The sequence below is a fragment of the Loxodonta africana genome, chromosome 11, assembly GCF_030014295.1.
Source record: "Loxodonta africana isolate mLoxAfr1 chromosome 11, mLoxAfr1.hap2, whole genome shotgun sequence".
In the NCBI taxonomy this organism is placed as follows: domain Eukaryota; kingdom Metazoa; phylum Chordata; class Mammalia; order Proboscidea; family Elephantidae; genus Loxodonta; species Loxodonta africana.
Window position 1 is genome coordinate 101,672,789 of NC_087352.1, and position 17,014 is coordinate 101,689,802.

The 17,014-nt window shown below is 41.3% G+C and overlaps 1 protein-coding gene across 4 annotated transcripts in view; it reads left to right on the forward strand.

The window, feature by feature from the left end:
- The first annotated feature begins 6,672 nt into the window (after nucleotides 1-6,672).
- ANKRD12 (ankyrin repeat domain 12) overlaps nucleotides 6,673-17,014 on the forward strand; it is a 167,795-nt gene continuing 157,453 nt past the window's right edge. For 2 of the 4 annotated variants that reach the window (XM_064294715.1, XM_064294714.1), the window contains exon 1: nucleotides 6,675-6,906. The gene's annotated coding sequence lies outside the window, so the exon portion shown is untranslated. Of the gene's footprint in view, nucleotides 6,907-17,014 lie in introns of all 4 variants that reach the window. The other 2 variants (XM_064294718.1, XM_064294717.1) reach the window with 2 other exon arrangements.

Below are 17,014 nucleotides of genomic sequence, written 5' to 3' on the forward strand. Positions count from 1 at the left end.
GTAGGTTTTGCTTTTCTATATTTATCCATAACCAAGCTTTAATGTGATCTTTCTATAAATCTTCTTTATGGCAGTATTTACTGTAAACATTTTATGGAAGGAAGGCAAGAATATAATATACAGCACACAGTTGTCACTGTATTTGCAACTGGTAAGTGACCCCTCAAGTCAAACTTTAGATGTAATTAGGATAAGGCAGTTGTCTATAGGAGCATCGTTTATCATTTTTAAAGAAGACAGACACACAACACTTTGACATTATCTTTGGCTGTTCTCACACTACAAATACAGGTTTCACCTCCTATCTGAAAGTACAGCATTCCTATGAAACCTTTTGTAAGCTGAAATGGCATAAGGCAAAGAAGCAATTACCGTTAATTTATGTGGGAAAATTTGAGCATCCCCAGACCCAAAAAGTAACCTACCAAAATCATACCAAATAACAAAACTCTGATGAGCTCTCTTAGGCTTTTCTGATACTTCAGGACACACCTGGCTAACAGATCAAACCCAAACCAAACCCAGTGCCGTCGAGTCGATTCCAACTCATAGCGACCCTATAGGACAGAGTAGAACTGCCCCACAGAGTTTCCAAGGAGCGCCTGGCGGATTCAAATTGCTAACCCTTTGGTTAGCAGCCGTAGCACGTAACCACTATGCCACCAGGGTTTCCTGCTAACAAACAAAAAAACAGATACACAAAATAAATCAAGATAAGGCACAGATGCTCACAGACAGCTGAAAGCTATGGAGGCTTGATGCAGGGATGCTGAGTGTTTTCCCAGGGAAGGACCGTGGCAAGGCCCCTCTCACTGCTTGGGGAACGTGCTGCCTCTTTAGTGGCTCACCCCGAAACAAATGCTGAACTCTAGTTTCCACTTTTTACCTTTTTCATAAAAGCAAAAATCTTCTCCAGATTTCCACTGGTTAGCAAAAACAGGTACTAATGTAGGCATTTCATAAAAGTGAAGTGGCGTAAGATGAACTTCTGAAAAGTGTGGATACTTGGACACAAAGTTGGAAAGGAACTGTAAGTATAATCTGAGTTGGAAAAATCAGTGGATATGCAAAGTATACTCTTCAATTGTGTGGATATTACCAATTAAAAGAAAGGATAAAACCTCTTGCTATAATATATTAGTTTCAAAAATTGGAAAAAAATGAATAGTTTGGATAAATCTAATCCAGTTGTTTCAGGATTTCCCAAAATCACTGTGGCCTTGCTCTTGAGGTAGATTCACTGGTATTACGATACCTAAAAACAATGATTAAAATATTTTTTAAGTTATTGTTTTTTAATTGAGAAGATAAATTTAATAATTTTTAAAATGGCACAAAAAGGTGACAATAAAAATGTCCCCCTTCTACCCCACAGTCCTCTAGACCTTCTCATAGGTAGCCACTTTTGCCAGTTATTTTTATCCCTTTAAAAAAAAAAAAGTCTATACATATTGACTATCTTCTTATCCTATTTGCTAACTCTGTTAAACCTTTTATTTTAAATTGTGGAAAAAATACAGGTGTTCCTTTAAGTTAATGCCACTATCGATTTTTTAAATAGGAGAGGGGACGTTTTACATACCAAATGAAAAAGCAAAATCATGTTAGTAAGGATATGCACTTGTTATCAACCTTTATGCAGTGTTTTAGAAGTAGAAAATTGATTTTAGGTTATTATAATTATAGGTACACTATTAAACCATTATAGAAAACTCAATGATTTCTAGATTATCACTTACATTGTACTCCAGTATAAAGATTTCTGAGTTGAGCCTGGCTTTTTTTTTTTTTTTTTTGTGCCCGTTTTTTTGGGGGGAGATCATATCAATTTTAACAGAGAGCACTGGTTTCAAAGACAGTTTTCTCATTAGCTTTTAAAAATATGTGGCAGGTAAAATTCCATTACAGTAATCCAAGATGGTTTCAGAATGTGTATCAGCACACTGATTAAAATTTCCTTGTCAGTTTTCTGGAGCTGGAGATGACAGCTGTATCCCAGCCTATTTCTCAAACCAGCGGGGAGAGAGGGAGAGGCATCATTTATGTTACCACCACCTACTTCCTCATTTCCTCTTCTCAGCTCCTAACTTTGTCATCTTAGGCCGTTATAAAAGAAGCATTTTGAGGAGGAGAGTTTATTTGCTGTCTGATGGCAAAAATAAGCCAACAAACAATAACAATTCGCTTTATTTTCATTCTTCCTGTTGGCGAAGAATCCAATGTCTATGTTTTGTTTTGGGAGTGGCTACTAAGTTTCTAGGGAAAGCCACTAATTGTTCACAGTTACTATAATTGGATGGGGTCATTGCTCCAGAAAATCCTACAGCATATGAAAACAGTTATCTGCAAAGACATGACCTAAGATTCTGTTTCACTTATTAAATTCACCTTTCTGAAAGACAGCAGCATTTTTAGAAAGATCTGATGAACTGGACTTAATAGGAGAAAACAATAAGTAGTAGTTTATGATTCTAAAAGATGTGCAGAACTAAAAAAAAAAAGAACTAAAGATGGGAAGAAATTACATTTAGCAGAATGGTTTCTGATCAGGTATCAAACACATTTTAAGTGTTTGCTAGTGATAATCCTAAATAAATGATAAAGCTTTGGCTAAAACTGAAAAAAAAAAAAAAAATTTTTTTTTTTTTTTTAATGTCTTACCCGTAAATCCAGTGGTTACGTCTTTGAGTCAGAGTCTACTAGTATTTAATACAAATAATCTGATATACAGAAGAAAATACAAATCTAAAACTGATGTTTGATGCTTAGGGTCCTTGACTTTCTGGTACATTGTCCCATAATAAACAATTGAAAATGACTATTGAGAAAACAGGAGCCCTGGTGGCGCAGTGGTTAAGAGCTGTGGCTGCTAACCAAAAGGCTGACAGTTTGAATCCACCAGCTGCTCCTTGGAAATCCTATGGGGCAGTTCTACTCTGTCCTAGAGGGTCGCTGTGAGCGGGAATCGCCTCATCGGTAAGGGGTTTGGTCTTTTTTTTGGTTATTAAGAAAACAAGGAGCCCTGGTGGTGAAGTGGTTAAAGCACTCAACTGCTAACTGAAAGGTTGCTGTTTCAAACCCGCCAGCTGCTCCAAGGGAGAAAGATGTGGCAGTCTGCTTTTGTAAAGACTTACAGCCTTGGAAACCCTACGGGGCAGTTCTGTCCTGTCCTATAGTGTCACTATGAGTTGGAATCAACGTGACAGCAGTGGGTTTTGAGGTATTAAGAAAACAGATGTTTTATCTGCTTGCTGAAGAAGGGGTTCCATGACCTGAGAGGGCTACACCACATTTAAAAGCCTTAGTAGCCTACCAATCAACTAGCACAGGGATACATAAGGTAGTTTTCTTCAGGCTTCTTTTGAGACCTTTACCCCTTAGTACAAGGTCTTTGGCCTTGGCTTTAATTTTTCGGTAATAAGTATTATATTTCTTGGTTTATACTTCTAGTTTCACATCAAAAAGGAAAATTAGCTCCTCTTTGGACATTTTTAATAAAATGTGGCTGATTTATAATGTGCCACTTTTAATACATAAGACTGGCAAGGATCTTAATACGAGCTTAAAATTAAAGATTTTAACTGATTAATTCTACAATGAACTTTTCTTTTACAGACTGCATTCTGTCGAGCATGGTCAATACAGTCCTTTGGATCACGCCTTACAAATCTTTAACGTACTCAGTAATTTTAAGCAATAAGGAAGGTCATGGATATAGCTGTAACCATAAATTTATGCTTAATTTATTTCAGCAATTTTAAAATCTAGATTAGATTCCTTTCAATTTTGAAGGCACTACTCTTTTTGGAGTCCTGGTGGCCCAGTGGTTAAGAACTTGGCTGCTAACCAAAAGGTTGGCAGTTCAATCCACCAGCTGCTCCTTGAGAACCCAATGGGGCAGTTCTACTCTGTCCTATAGGGTTGCTATGAGTCAGAATCGACCTGACGGCAACAGGTTTGGTTTTTTAGAACTGTTACAGAAATTGCTGAATGCCATTGCCAACGGTACTGACCTACTCCTGATGACTATAGGTTAAATGAGAACCAACTCAACGATTTGGAGAGATGTCGACAAACAAGTTGGTTAAACCTTCAGTGGATTTCTTTTTTCTTTGTATTTCACACCATAAATAGCCAAATTAAATGTAACACTGTTCCTCCTCTAGACATAAGTTTCTTTCTGCTTTTCTATGGAACGCAATGATTTAGAGGTGGGAGAAATCAGGAATTGAGCAAAGGAAAAATAGAATGATCTTTAATAAAACTTTATACTTTGTACAACAACCTGCAAATAATGCAGATGACACAACCTTACTTGCTGAAAGCAAGAGGACTTGAAGCACTTACTGATGAAGATCAAAGACTATGGCCTTCAGTATGGATTACACCTCAACATAAAGAAAATTCTCACAACTGGACCATTAAGCAACATCATGGTGAACAGTGGAAAGACTGAAGTTATCATTGGTTTCATTTTACTTGGCTCCATAATCAACGCCCATGGAAGCAGCAGTCAAGAAATCAATGCATTGCAATGGGCAAATCTGATGCAAAAGGACTTCTTTGAAGTGTTAAAAAGCAAGGATGTCATTTTGAGGACCTTTAAGGTGCACCTCACCCAAGCCATGATATTTTCAATTGCCTCATATGCACGCAAAAGCTGTACAATGAATAACGAAGACTGAAGAATTGATACCTCTGAATTATGGTGTTGATGAAGAACAGTGAGCATACCATACACTGCCAGAAGAATGTACAAATTTGTCTTGGAAGAAGTACAGCTGACATGCACCTTGGAAGCGAGGGTGGCTAGACTTCGTGTAGTTTGGACATGTTAATAAGGAGGGACCAGTCCCTGGAGAAGGACATCATGCCTGGTAACGTAGAGGGTCAGCGAAAGAGAGACCCTTGACAGGATGGACTGACATGGTGGCTGCAACAATTGTGGGCATGGCGCAGGGCCAGGCAGCATTCCCCTTCTGTTGTACATAGGGTCTCTATGAGTGGAAATCGACTCCATGGCACCTACTAACAACATAGGAACTTGTTGAGACTTAGCTTTCCCGGTCAAATGTGAAATGTCACATCGTCTGTTATCCGTTTCTACTTGTATTTCTGACATAAAAAACATTTTTACATAAATTTTTAACTGCCCTCATGAAGTCACAAACGGATGTTGCAATAGTTTAGAGGCCACAACCCACCCAGGAGCGCCTGGGAAGATAGGCCTGATTATCTGCTTCTGAAGGGTCACAGCCTTGAAAACCCGATGCGGCTCTTCTAGTCTGCACACGTGTAGTTGCCATGAGTCACAATCTACTCAAGGGCAACTAACAACATTAAAGAGCAAGAAGCGGTTTCCCTCCAATTGCACAACCCCTTCAGTGATTACCAAACTAGTTGTCCTCTGACTCATGGTGACTCAGGTCAGTACCACTGTGCTTCATCGGGCTGTCAATGGCCGAGTTTTCAGAAATAGGTCACCAGGCCTTTCTTGTGAGGTACCTTTTGGGGGACTCAAACCTCTAACTTACAGTGGTTAAATTAAGGCACATACAAATTATCGCTGATTAACCTAGGTGTAAAAGGCGTCCAGGAAGAAGTCAGCGTACACGCTGCTCGACACCATTTTTTTTTTTTTTTATTAAGTGAAGAGATGGTAAATTTTCCTCCAGTACCTGCGCACCTCCCTCTGGAGCGCCCAATCCTAGATGTCGAAAAATGCGGTCGTCTCCCTTTAAGGACAGTCCATCGTCGCCCCGGCGGCAGGTGCACGCCGGCGCTGTCGGCGGGAAGACTGGAACCCCGAGGGACAGGCGGGCGCAGGCCAGCATCCGCACTCGAGGCGTCCAGCGCTCCAGATTCGCCGCACGTGCCTCGGGCTCCGGACTAGTCGGGTCCACTCAGCGGCGACGCCCCGCCGCGCGACGCAGGCGCACTGCGGCGCGGACCGGGGGGCCGCCGCCCCGCCCCTCCCTGAACCGCCCGAGCCGGCTGCTGGCCGTCGGGCGCTCGGGCGGAGAAACCGTACACCTCCGCCCCAAGCCGCGATCGCATCACCGCGTGGCACGGGTCGGGGTTCACAAACTCGCTCAGCAGCCCCCTGCACAAATAACTTAAGAATACCCTTCGTGTGGAGGCACTTCTTCGTCGCCGCCACCGCAATTTCCAGAACTTTCCAGTCACAGCCACTGCCATCGTCGCCACGAAAAACGACTACAGAGCCGTTCGCTTGACAGAGTCAGGGGCGCCGGCGCCGCCTCCTCGCTTACCCTTTGGTTTCCCCCTCCCACCCAGTGCCGTTGACAGGAGCCGAGGGGAGGCGGGTGATGGCGGGGGGAGACACTGCTGGTTCCCCGGAGAGGAGACGGCACAAAGGGCGGAGTTCAGGCCTCCACCCCCGCGCCGTCTCATGCTTGGTACATTCCGACTCCCTCCTCCTCCCTTTGCCCTCCTCCCCTCCCCCCGGCGGCGCGTTGTATTTCTCTACTGAGCTGAAAGAACGGGCCGGGAGAGCAGGGCGCGCCGGGCGGAAGGCGGCGGGGCGGGGCCGGCACGCCGCTCCTCCCGTGCTGCTGCGGGTCACGTGGAGCGCGCCAGCCAATCGCCAGGCGGCGCTGGTCCTGGGAGCGAGGAGGCTGTGGTGAGAGACGGACAGACTGGAGATGTTTTCAAACCCGACCCCGGCGGCGTTAGTGGCGGTTGCAGCGGCGACGAAGACATCGACAGCGACTGCAGCGCCGGGCCCCTAGTTCCGGGGTTAAACCCTCCTGCACAGACCGCGCCTCGGATCCGAGAGGGCTAGGGGGGCGTGGCGAGAGGACAGGAAGGGGGCTCGGTCTCGGCTCTCCCGGCGCCCGAGAGGAGACCCTCGTCCGCACCGCGCCGGCCCCTCCCCAGAGCCAGGTGAGAGCCGCGCCCCCGTCCCCGGCCGGCGCTGACAGACCGTTGACGGGCCCACAGCCGCCCGCCCCGCACCCCGGTCTCGGGCGCCCGCGGGCCCGGGGCAGGTGGGAGGGCGCGGGTGGCGGGCGGGCGCTGTCACGGCGAGGGCGGCGCCGGGCCCCGGGGGCCGGGCGGAGATCCCAGCGGAGGCGCGGCGGGGCGCCCCCTGCCCGCCGCCGCCGCCGCCTCGGGAACATGGCGGGGCGGAGGAGCGCGTGCGTGCGGGCGAGCGCGGCCCGGGGAGGCGCCCCGGCGTTCGGCCGGCGCGGGGGAGGCGGGGCGGGCGCGCCCATCCGCTGCCGCGGGCCGGCCGTGGACGGCTGCTGAGACGGCCTGCGGCTCCTGCGAGGGCCGGAGGTACCGGGGTCCTGGGGACAGGCGGGGCAGAGGGGAAGGCGCTTCCCGGGCCGTTCCTTTCAGGGGAAGGGGAAGCCGCAGCGCCACGGTTCTGCCGTGAATGCCAGTGTAAGCCAGCCCTGCCGCATTGGGCGATCGGCTCCCGTCCTCGGTCTTCACGTGCCTGTTCGGTCCGGGCTCGGAGACCCGGGAGCACGTCAGGCTCGTAGGTCTCGTTTGGAGGCGTAATGTGGGATGACGCATCCTGGAGGATCCCAAAGCGTTTAGGGCACGGTTGTACAAAGAGGTTACCCAAGCTTGGCTGACAGCTGTTTTAGTAATAACAGTATAAAACTGTTTGGGATGGGAAGTAATATTGCACCACTTGAAACCGTAGGAAATTTTGTAAGTGGTGTAGCTATCGTGATTGTACTGGATACGCACGGCTAAACAGAACACGGGTGAAAGGTGTGGCAGATCTGCTAACCTGTGACGCTTTGGAATTAGCTCTAATCCTGAAGTTCAAGTGAACCTGTGCTCGCAGTAAAGTATGCCGTTTATTTAAAAAAGTCCTGTTTGTGGATTATGAAGGAAGTAGCACTAGTGAAAAAGCTACTTTTAAACAGATTAGCTGTTTATTAAAAACATATGCTCAAGTAGGCTGTTGACTGTCTTGAGTGCTGATCTGTTACAGTTTCTTCAGTCGTTATACATACAAAGCCTTTCCTGGAGATTGCTCAGAACTGGCAGAACGTATGCTCTGTGGATGCCAAGTGGCTTCAAAACAAAATGGGATAGTGTTGACCGTATGAGATCAAGATTAGCTATATTAACTAATCTTGTTGGGAAAAGTCTTTAATTTGGCCTAAAAGAAAAGTTAAAGATTTGAGATATTTCAGATTATAGACAAGAGAAGCACTAACTAAATTTCTAAAGGTTTGCTGACAGCTTTACTGAGGTCAAGCTTGACTGTGTTCTCTGTTTTAGAGATAGGCAAGATGGTAAAATGAAGGAAAAGCCAATCTTTTAAGTGACATTCATGGAAAGAAAATTAGGGTAAAAAGCTGGATGTCCTTCATCGTTTTCTTAATCGTTTTTTATTGCAATAGTAGTTAGAATAGTTTTGTGGAAGAAGCGGAGCTGGGAAAGTGGAAATCCCTGGGTGTGTGTTCCATGAAGAATATTTGAGGAGGAGTAAGGAGAGCAAAAATGTTTAGATGAGGAAAGAACTTAGAGGGTCAAAATATGTTGTGCAGTCTCTGGTATTCTTTAATATCCAGGAAGAGGAAAAAAAAAAAAAGCTTGAATTTCATTTGGAAAGAAATGACAAATCAGTGAAATGAAATTAAGGAAGACGATTTTATCAAAATCCTGGTATGTTACTTTTTATTTCTGTAGAAGTTGTTGGAAAATCTGTCTGATACTCTTCTGAGGTAGACTGGAGAAATGGTAGTCAATAGGAACATCTGGAGAACACCTTGTTGGAAAAGAAATTTTAATTTTTATTCTAAAGAACATGAAAATAATTATAAAAATGTTATTTCAGTTTCTTGGTACAAGTTGACCAGTAGTTAAATTTTCTTTAAACCATCCTCATGTTTTAAAAGCATTATTTACAGTCTAAAAAGAGAATAGTTGGTGAAATTAGTCATTTCCACATAATCCAAGAGAGGTTTAGACTGCTATCTATTTATACATTTGATGATACGGAAGCAACTTTTATCAGATAGTCAAGAAGAGTTTTTTTTAATAATTGCAATAGGTTGCTTAAGAATTGTTGACCCTACTTTATGATTTGTAACTTGCTATGAACAATAACATGTGTTTGTAACATGCCTTACCAAAGTAAAGGGCACAGTCTTGGAGATTTATTCCAGGACCTGGAAGGGACTTCACATTTTCTTATCCAATTCTCTCATTTTGCAGATCATAAAATAAAGGCCTGGAAAGGTGAAATGAGTTACCAAAGACAGCGCAGCTACTTAAAACAGCCTGAGGTTTGGCCTAGAGATTTCTTTCTGTGAAGATCCTTATTTGCTTCTTTTTTTAGAGGTAGCTTCTAGGGTATTGGAAAGACCATTGAAATATAAGAAAGCATGGGTTTAAACTCATTTGTCATATCCTAACGGTGTGTTTTTTTTTTTTTCCCCAATAAATCACATTAGCTTTCAGAACCTTGCCTTCTTAATCTACAGAAATAATTTTTATACGTAATTTACAGGGTTATTGGATGGAGCAAATGAGAACGCTGTATGGAAAGCACATTGTGGACTGTAAACTTTAATACAAATAATAAGTACCGATATTTTGAAGAAAATACTATTCTTAAAAGTGTATCAAGGTGTCTAGATCTCTAGGTTTTTGATAGGCCTTAGAGTTTTTTTGTTTGTTTTGAGCACCTGCTGTTTTGCAGATTATAACTCCCTGTAGATACATTTCTGATCCCCATTTAGTTCTAATTTTAGTAAAGCCTCTTACAAACATTTTAAATTTCTCAGTTGTTAGGGCCTGACTTCCCTTGGAGAATATGAAGTTTCTTCTTACAGCATTTAAAAACATTCTCATATACATTCGTGCCTGTATTATCTGTCTTGTTTCTTTACCAGACAGTGGGTTTTTAGAAGAAATGGTGGAAATATTTTTAAATATTCCTTTAACAACAACAGAAAAACTGAAATGGAGGGAAACGGCAATGCTTATTTGTTGCTAGTTTGGAGATATGGCAATGGCAGGCAGTAATTTCCTTTATGAGCTCAACTTTGAATAGCTCATGTTTAAGGTCATCTGGTAAATCTAAAATATATAGAAACGTTAATGTTGGGATTTTGCAATTATGTTTTAAGCCTTATCTTCTAGTGCTTTAAGTACTATTGGTAACTGATGTATTGATAATTGTAGTATTACATAGGAGTCCCTGAGTGGTGCAGGTAGTTAACACCTTGGCCACTGACTGAAAGGCTGGAGGTACGAGTCCACCCAGAGGTACCTCAGAAGAAAGGCCTGGTGATCTACTTCTGAAAAATCAGCCAGCGAAAAGCTTATGGAGTACAGTTCTACTCTGATACACATGGGGTTGCCATGAGTCAGGGTCGACTCTGCATAAAAAAAAAAAAATGCATAGACTGGATAAACTGAGGCCTAGAGCAGTTATGTGATGTGTTGACACTGAGTGAGTGACAGTGGGAATTCTAACTTGGGCTAGCTGCCTGCATTGTCCCCACTCTTAACCATTTTTCTGAGGCTTTGCCTCTGATTAAGAGTGTTTAGCTGGTTTTGAGGAGTTTTAAGGCAGTGTTGCTGAAATTTCAGACTTCATGAAAAATGTTTAGGGTCCAGCTGTTCTTCTGTAGGGTGGGTCAAAAACAAACAAACAAACACAACAATCCTCCTGCCCCCCTCCCCAAAAAAAGAGAAAGGAGAAAGAAATAACCTTCTGAGAATCGTGGACGGTAGGCCAGCAAGCCTTTTTATGAGATGCTGATATAATTTTGTTCTTTTTAAATATTAGCTGTCAAAAACAAATTACTGTCACTAGCTACGAAAGGACCTTCCAAAGGTCTCCAAAAATCTAAGAAATTTAATTCCTTAGGAAATTAAGTTTAAGCACAAAAATGCTTCTAAATTGAGATAGGTAAGGAGGTATATTTTAAAGGTGCAAGTTATAGAGGAGAAATAATTTTTCTGTGTTTTTTGAAAATTTTAAATTTAAAAATGGTATATTCTTTGACCAATTCCTTAACGTCTGTTTATTGCAATAAAATTGTTTCAAAATTCAGAGTATTTACCTTTCTGGTTATCAGTTTGTATTTGGGCCGTAATTTGAGTAAATATCATAAATATTAGCAATAAGTACCATATTTTTACTATCTTATTGCCCTGTGGCAGCTTCTCAGGTTTCAGATTGTTATTCTTCCCTCATAGGTCCTGTCGGACATTCTGACTTCTAATGGAGACTGAAAGCCATGTGTGGCTCTGTCTTCTTGCTAGAATTAGCTGTACTGACTGAAGATAAAAGTACTTTTTACATTCAGTTTAATTTAAATTTTGCAGCAGCTCTGTGACATAGGCAAAACAAGGATTGTCAGCTTATCTGATGATATTTAGTTATGAAATTGAATCTAGGTTAATATCATCTGGAGTAATGCTAGACTCTTTTGATTTTCACTCCTGAAAGAGAATAATTAGCATACCTAAAAAAAGAGAAAAGGTATATATTTTTCTCTATTTCACCAAAGCCTCATTGTACACAGCTTTCTTTCCATTCTATTATACGTCTCTGAAGTAAACACTAAGAATATTCTTTTTTTTCTATTTTTTATTGTGTTTAAGAGAGAAAAAAATTTTTTTTTTCTCTCAAGTGAAAGTTTACAATTCCAGTCAGTTTCTTATACAAAAATTTGTACATGCGTTGTTATGTGACCCTAGTTGCTCTCTCTGTAATGTGACAGCACAGTCTTCTCCACCCTGTGTTTCCCATGTCCATTCAACCTCGCCTCCAGACAGGAGCTGCTTGCTCACATAGTCTCATGTGTCTATTTGAGCTAAGAAGGACACTCCTCACCAGTATCATTTTATGTCTTACGGTCCAGTCTAATCTTTGTCTAAAGAGTTGGCTTTGGGAATGGTTTTAGCTTTGGGCTAACAGAGAGTCCGGGGGCCATGTCCTCTGGGATCCCTCCAGTCTCAGGCCACTAAGTCTAGTCTTTTTATTAAAATTTGAGTTCTGCATCCAGCTTTTCTCCTGCTCCATCAGGGAGTCTCTGCTGTGTTCCCTGTCAGGGCATTCATTAATGGTAGCCAGGTACCATCTAGTTCTTCCTGTCTCAGGCTGATGGAGCCTCTGGTTTATGTGGCCCTTTCTGTCTCTTGGGCTTACTTTCCTTGTTTTTGGTGTTTTTTTCATTCTCCTTTGCTCTAGGTAGGTTGAGACCGATTGATGCTTCTTAGATGGCCCCTTGCTAGCTTTTAAGACCCCAGAAGACACTCACCAAAGTGGGATGCAGAACGTTTTTTAAATATACTTTGTCATGCCCGTTGACCTAGATGTCCCCTGAAACCATCATCCCCAGACCCCCTACCCGTGCTACTCTGCCCCTCGAAGTGTTTGGTTGTATTCAGGAAACTGCTTTGCTTTTGGTTTAGTCCAGTTGTGCTGACTTCCCCTATATTGTTTGTTGACCTTCCCTTCACCTACAATAATTCTTGTCTCCTATTTATCTAATTAGGGATTACTCCTCTCTGTCTCTCCTCACCCTTGTACCCACCAAAGAATGTTTTCTTCTGTGTTCAAAACTTTTCTTGAGTGCTCGTGATCATGGTCTCATAGAATATTTGTCCTTTTGCAGCTGACTAATTTCACCCAGCATAATGCCTTCCAGATTCATCCATGTTATGTTTCACGGATTCATTGTTGTTATTGTTGCATTGTGTGAATATACCATAATTTGATTATCCATTCTTTGGATTAACGCTAGCTTTGTTGGGGTGAGATGGTATCTCATTGTAGCTTTGATTTGCATTTCTCTAATGGCTAACAGTCGTGAGCATTTCCTCCTGTATCTGTTAGCCACCTGAGTGTCTTCTTTGGTGAAGTGCCTGTTCATATCCTTTGCCCACTTTTTAATTGGGTCATTTGTCTTTTTGTTGTTGAGGTTTTGCCGTATGTAGATTTTAGAGATTAGATGCTGATCAGATTTATCGTAGCCAAAATTTTTTTCCCGGTCTATAGATTGTCTTTTTACTCTTTTGGTGAAGTCTTTGGATGAGCATAAGTGTTTCAGTTTTAGGAGTTCCCAGTTATCTAGTTTCTCTTCTGGTATTTGTGCATTGTTAGTAATGTTTTGTATTCTGTTTATGCCATGTATTAGGGCTCTTAGCATTGTTCATATTTTTTCTTCTATGATCTTTATTGTTTTAGATTTTATATTTAGGTTTTTGATCCATTAGGAGTTAGTTTTTGTGCATGGCCATGAGGTATGGGTCTTGTTTCATTTTATTTGCAGATGGATATCCAGTTATGCCAGCACCAGTTGTTAAAGAGACTGTCTTTTCTTTAATTAATGGCCTTTGGACCTTTGTCTAAAATCAGCTGCTCATAAGTGAATGAGTTTACATCTGGATTCTCAGTTCTGTTCCATTAGTCTGTGTGTCTGTTATTGTGCCAGTACCAGGCTGTTCTGACTACTGTGGCAGTATAATAGATTCTAAAGTCAGGTAGTGTGAGGCTTCCCACTTTGTTCTTTCTCAGTAATGCTTTACTTATCTGGGACCGCTTCCCTTTTCGTATAAAGTTGGTGATTTGTTTCTCCATCTCATTAAAAAATGTCATTGGCATTTGGATCAGGATTACATTGTATCTGTAGATCTCTGGAACATTCTTTATACCACTTTACTGATTAGTAGTAGTGGTTAGCAATTTTAAAAATATATGTATTCCTACAGCATCTTTGTTGAAGAATTCTAAATGTTTGACTCTCACAGGTAGTGGCAAATGTTAAAATTGTATGGAGGATAAGAAAATTAAAGTTTCACAGAATGTTTCTTGCCATAATATGTGTAAGAAAATTGTAACTGGGAATAAAGCCTTGGCTAACATCTTGCAACCTTTGAGTTGAAGTAAGTCCTTTTTACCTGAGTTTAATTCTCAGTATTGGGTGATTAAGGAACAAAATTAATTGAGCTTGTGTGCACTAGGTATTGTTAGATACTTTCATGTATGTTATTTCATTATTGATGTGAGCAGATGTCTTATGTATGTAGTTAAGAAAACACTTCAGAAAGTTGTCACTGGAATATTTCCAACTCTAGATCTGATAACTCAAGAAGTAATTTGAAAAATTTTTTGAAGTGTTGTATGAATGTAAGTCTGTTATTTTGAGAGAAAATTTTTCTTAATTCGGAGCAACCCAATTCTGTCATATGTTTATAGCTGAGATGCACATCCAGTGGTGATTTTTCAGCCTTCAAAAATTATTTCTGTTTTCTAGGATTCTTAAAAAATCCCAGGTATGAAGATGAATATTCTCCTTAAGCTGCAGTTCAACAGGACAAGAATACTTCTTTATCAAGTCCTTTTGTCCTCGTGTTATTGAAAGTTAACAGGAATAGTTAACAGCAAATTGGCTTACTCATTCTTCCTTTCCTTTGTCTTTTTCCCTCTTAGTGGTTCCTCTTTCCCCTTCAGGTATCACCACTCTCTTGCTTTGCAAATACCCTTCCAGTGAAAATAAGATCTTAGCTAGTGTTGATTAACAATTTAAATTTTTTATTAAATTGAATATTATATATGTTTAATAATTTTATAGTACATAATAATAGGTAGGCATTTAATAAGGCACCTCTCTTTAATTGTGATATGAATGTATTGGACCCTAGCTGTAGGAAGTTGGAGCGTTAGCCAGTACATGGTGAAATAATCATTTGAGTTTCCTCTCCTACAAATTGGATCTTCATGTACATTGGCCGTTTTTCTCTCCTCTTCGTTCCCTCTTACTAAAAACTTCCAAGACTGATTTCCAAGATTTAAATCAAAAATATAAATAATCAAACATTTTTATTTTTAAAATTATAAATTAAAGAGTCCCTGGGTGGTGTAAACAGTTAAATGCTCGACTACTAACTGAAAGGTTGTTGGTTCAAATCCACCCAGAGATGCCTCAGAAGAAAGGCCTGGCAGTCTACTTTCAGAAGGTCACCCCCACCGCTGTCGCGTCAATTCCGTCTGATAGCAAACCTACAGGACAGAGTGGAAGCATCACATAGGGTTTCCAAGGCTGTAGATCTTTCTGGAAGCACTGCCACATCTTTCTCCCCTAGAGTAGCTGGTGGGTTCCAGCAGTTAGCAGCCAAACACTTAACCATTGCACCATGAGGGCTCCTCCAAAATGTTACAACCTTTGAAAACCCTACAGAGCACAGTTCTACTTCAGAACTCTTGAGGTCAACATGAGTCAGAGCCGACTTAACTGCAACTGGTATTGTTACAATTAATGTTGTGTAATAAAAAAAGGTAATAAATCTGTGACTGCCATTTCTTTTTATATTACAAAAAAACCCTGTTGCCGTCGAGTCGATTCTGACTTATAGCGACCCTATAGGACAGAGTAGAGCCACCCCATGGGGTTTACCAAGTGGATTGTAATGAACTTCCGAAGATTTTTTTTTTTTTAATTTTACTTTAGGTGAGGGGAAACCCTGGTAGCGTAGTGGTTAAGTGTTGTAGCTGCTAACCAAAAGGTTGGCAGTTCAAATCCACCAGTCACTCCTTCGAAACTCTATGGGGCAGTTCTACTCTGACCTATAGGGTCGCTATGAGTTGGGATCGACTCGATGGCAACGGGTTTGGTTTTTGGTTATAGGACACAGTAGAACTGCCCAGTAAGATTGCCTGGTGGATTCAAACTGGCAACCTTTTGGGTAGCAGCCGAAGCACTTAACTGCTACACCACCAGGGTTTCTTCTTTTTATATTAGAGATTATTAATCTTGTTATGTTATATATTTCATTGACTTTTCCTAACTTATTTAAATGATATTAATAAGTTTATTGGGTCACCTGGGATGTGCACTTTACTTTTTCTTTAATAATCTTTTGTTGTTGGGAATATACACAGCAGAACAAAGGAAAACCAAATCTGTTGCTGTCGAGTTGATTCCAACTCATAGCGACCCTATAGGACATAGTAGAACTGCTTCAGAGGGTTTCCAAGGAGTGGCTGGTGGATTTGAACTGCCAACCTCTTGATTAGCTGCCGAGCTCAACCACTGTGCAACCAGGGCTCCATACACAGAACATACACCAATTCAACAGTTTCTACACGTATTAGTGTTAGTGACATTGATTATACTCTCGCTCTCATGTTGTGAATTGTTCCTCCCCCATTAACATGAACTCACTGCCCTGTAAATTTCCTATTCTTCAAGTTGGCTGCGCTCAGGGCAGACATTATCATTTATCTTTTGACTCAACACTTACAGCACCACAGCCTTTTCATAAACCCTGAAACAAACTGGCTCTCTCCAAACCACAGTGTTATTTGGGTGATAAATCTTTAAGCTCTTTATTACATTATGCACTTCTCTAATCTCTAGACCAAGACTTTTCTTTTGCCTATAGCTTTTGTTTACTCCGAATTTTAGGAAGGAGGTAACAGAAAACAATGAGAATGTTTTGAGCATAGGAGAAAACATGAGGAGTCATTTTCTTTGATGAAGTGCTAATTGACAAATAGAGGTGTAATTGCAAGTACTCTAAGTTGATAATAGGCTCTCCGCTTAATTTTTCTTTGACTCCTTTCAATGATCTTGTGAAGTTTACCTCATTCCCATTTAAGTCCTATAAAGTTACACATATCTAATAAGCAGTGGTGACTGTATTGCTTCCTTACAAAACAATACCTTCAAAGAGCTTGATATTAAGAGAAAAAAAGCAGGATAAAATGATAGGTAAAATTTGAGCCTTCGGGAAGGATCAAATATGTATTCTCTGAATTTTCTGGTTTTACTATGAGGAACAAAAATGGCTATAATAAACAAAAGTTTAAGCCTTGCATGTCCAGTTAACAATTTTTAAATGAATGTCTGTGCACAGCATTGTACATGGCAACATTGAGGCAGGAGTTTGGGATACAAAAATATAAGCCAATGCGGTATTTATAGTCTGTGCCATTTTAAAGGTTTACACTCAGAAAACAAAACATACATGTGAAATAGGCAAACAGTACTATTCTATAATC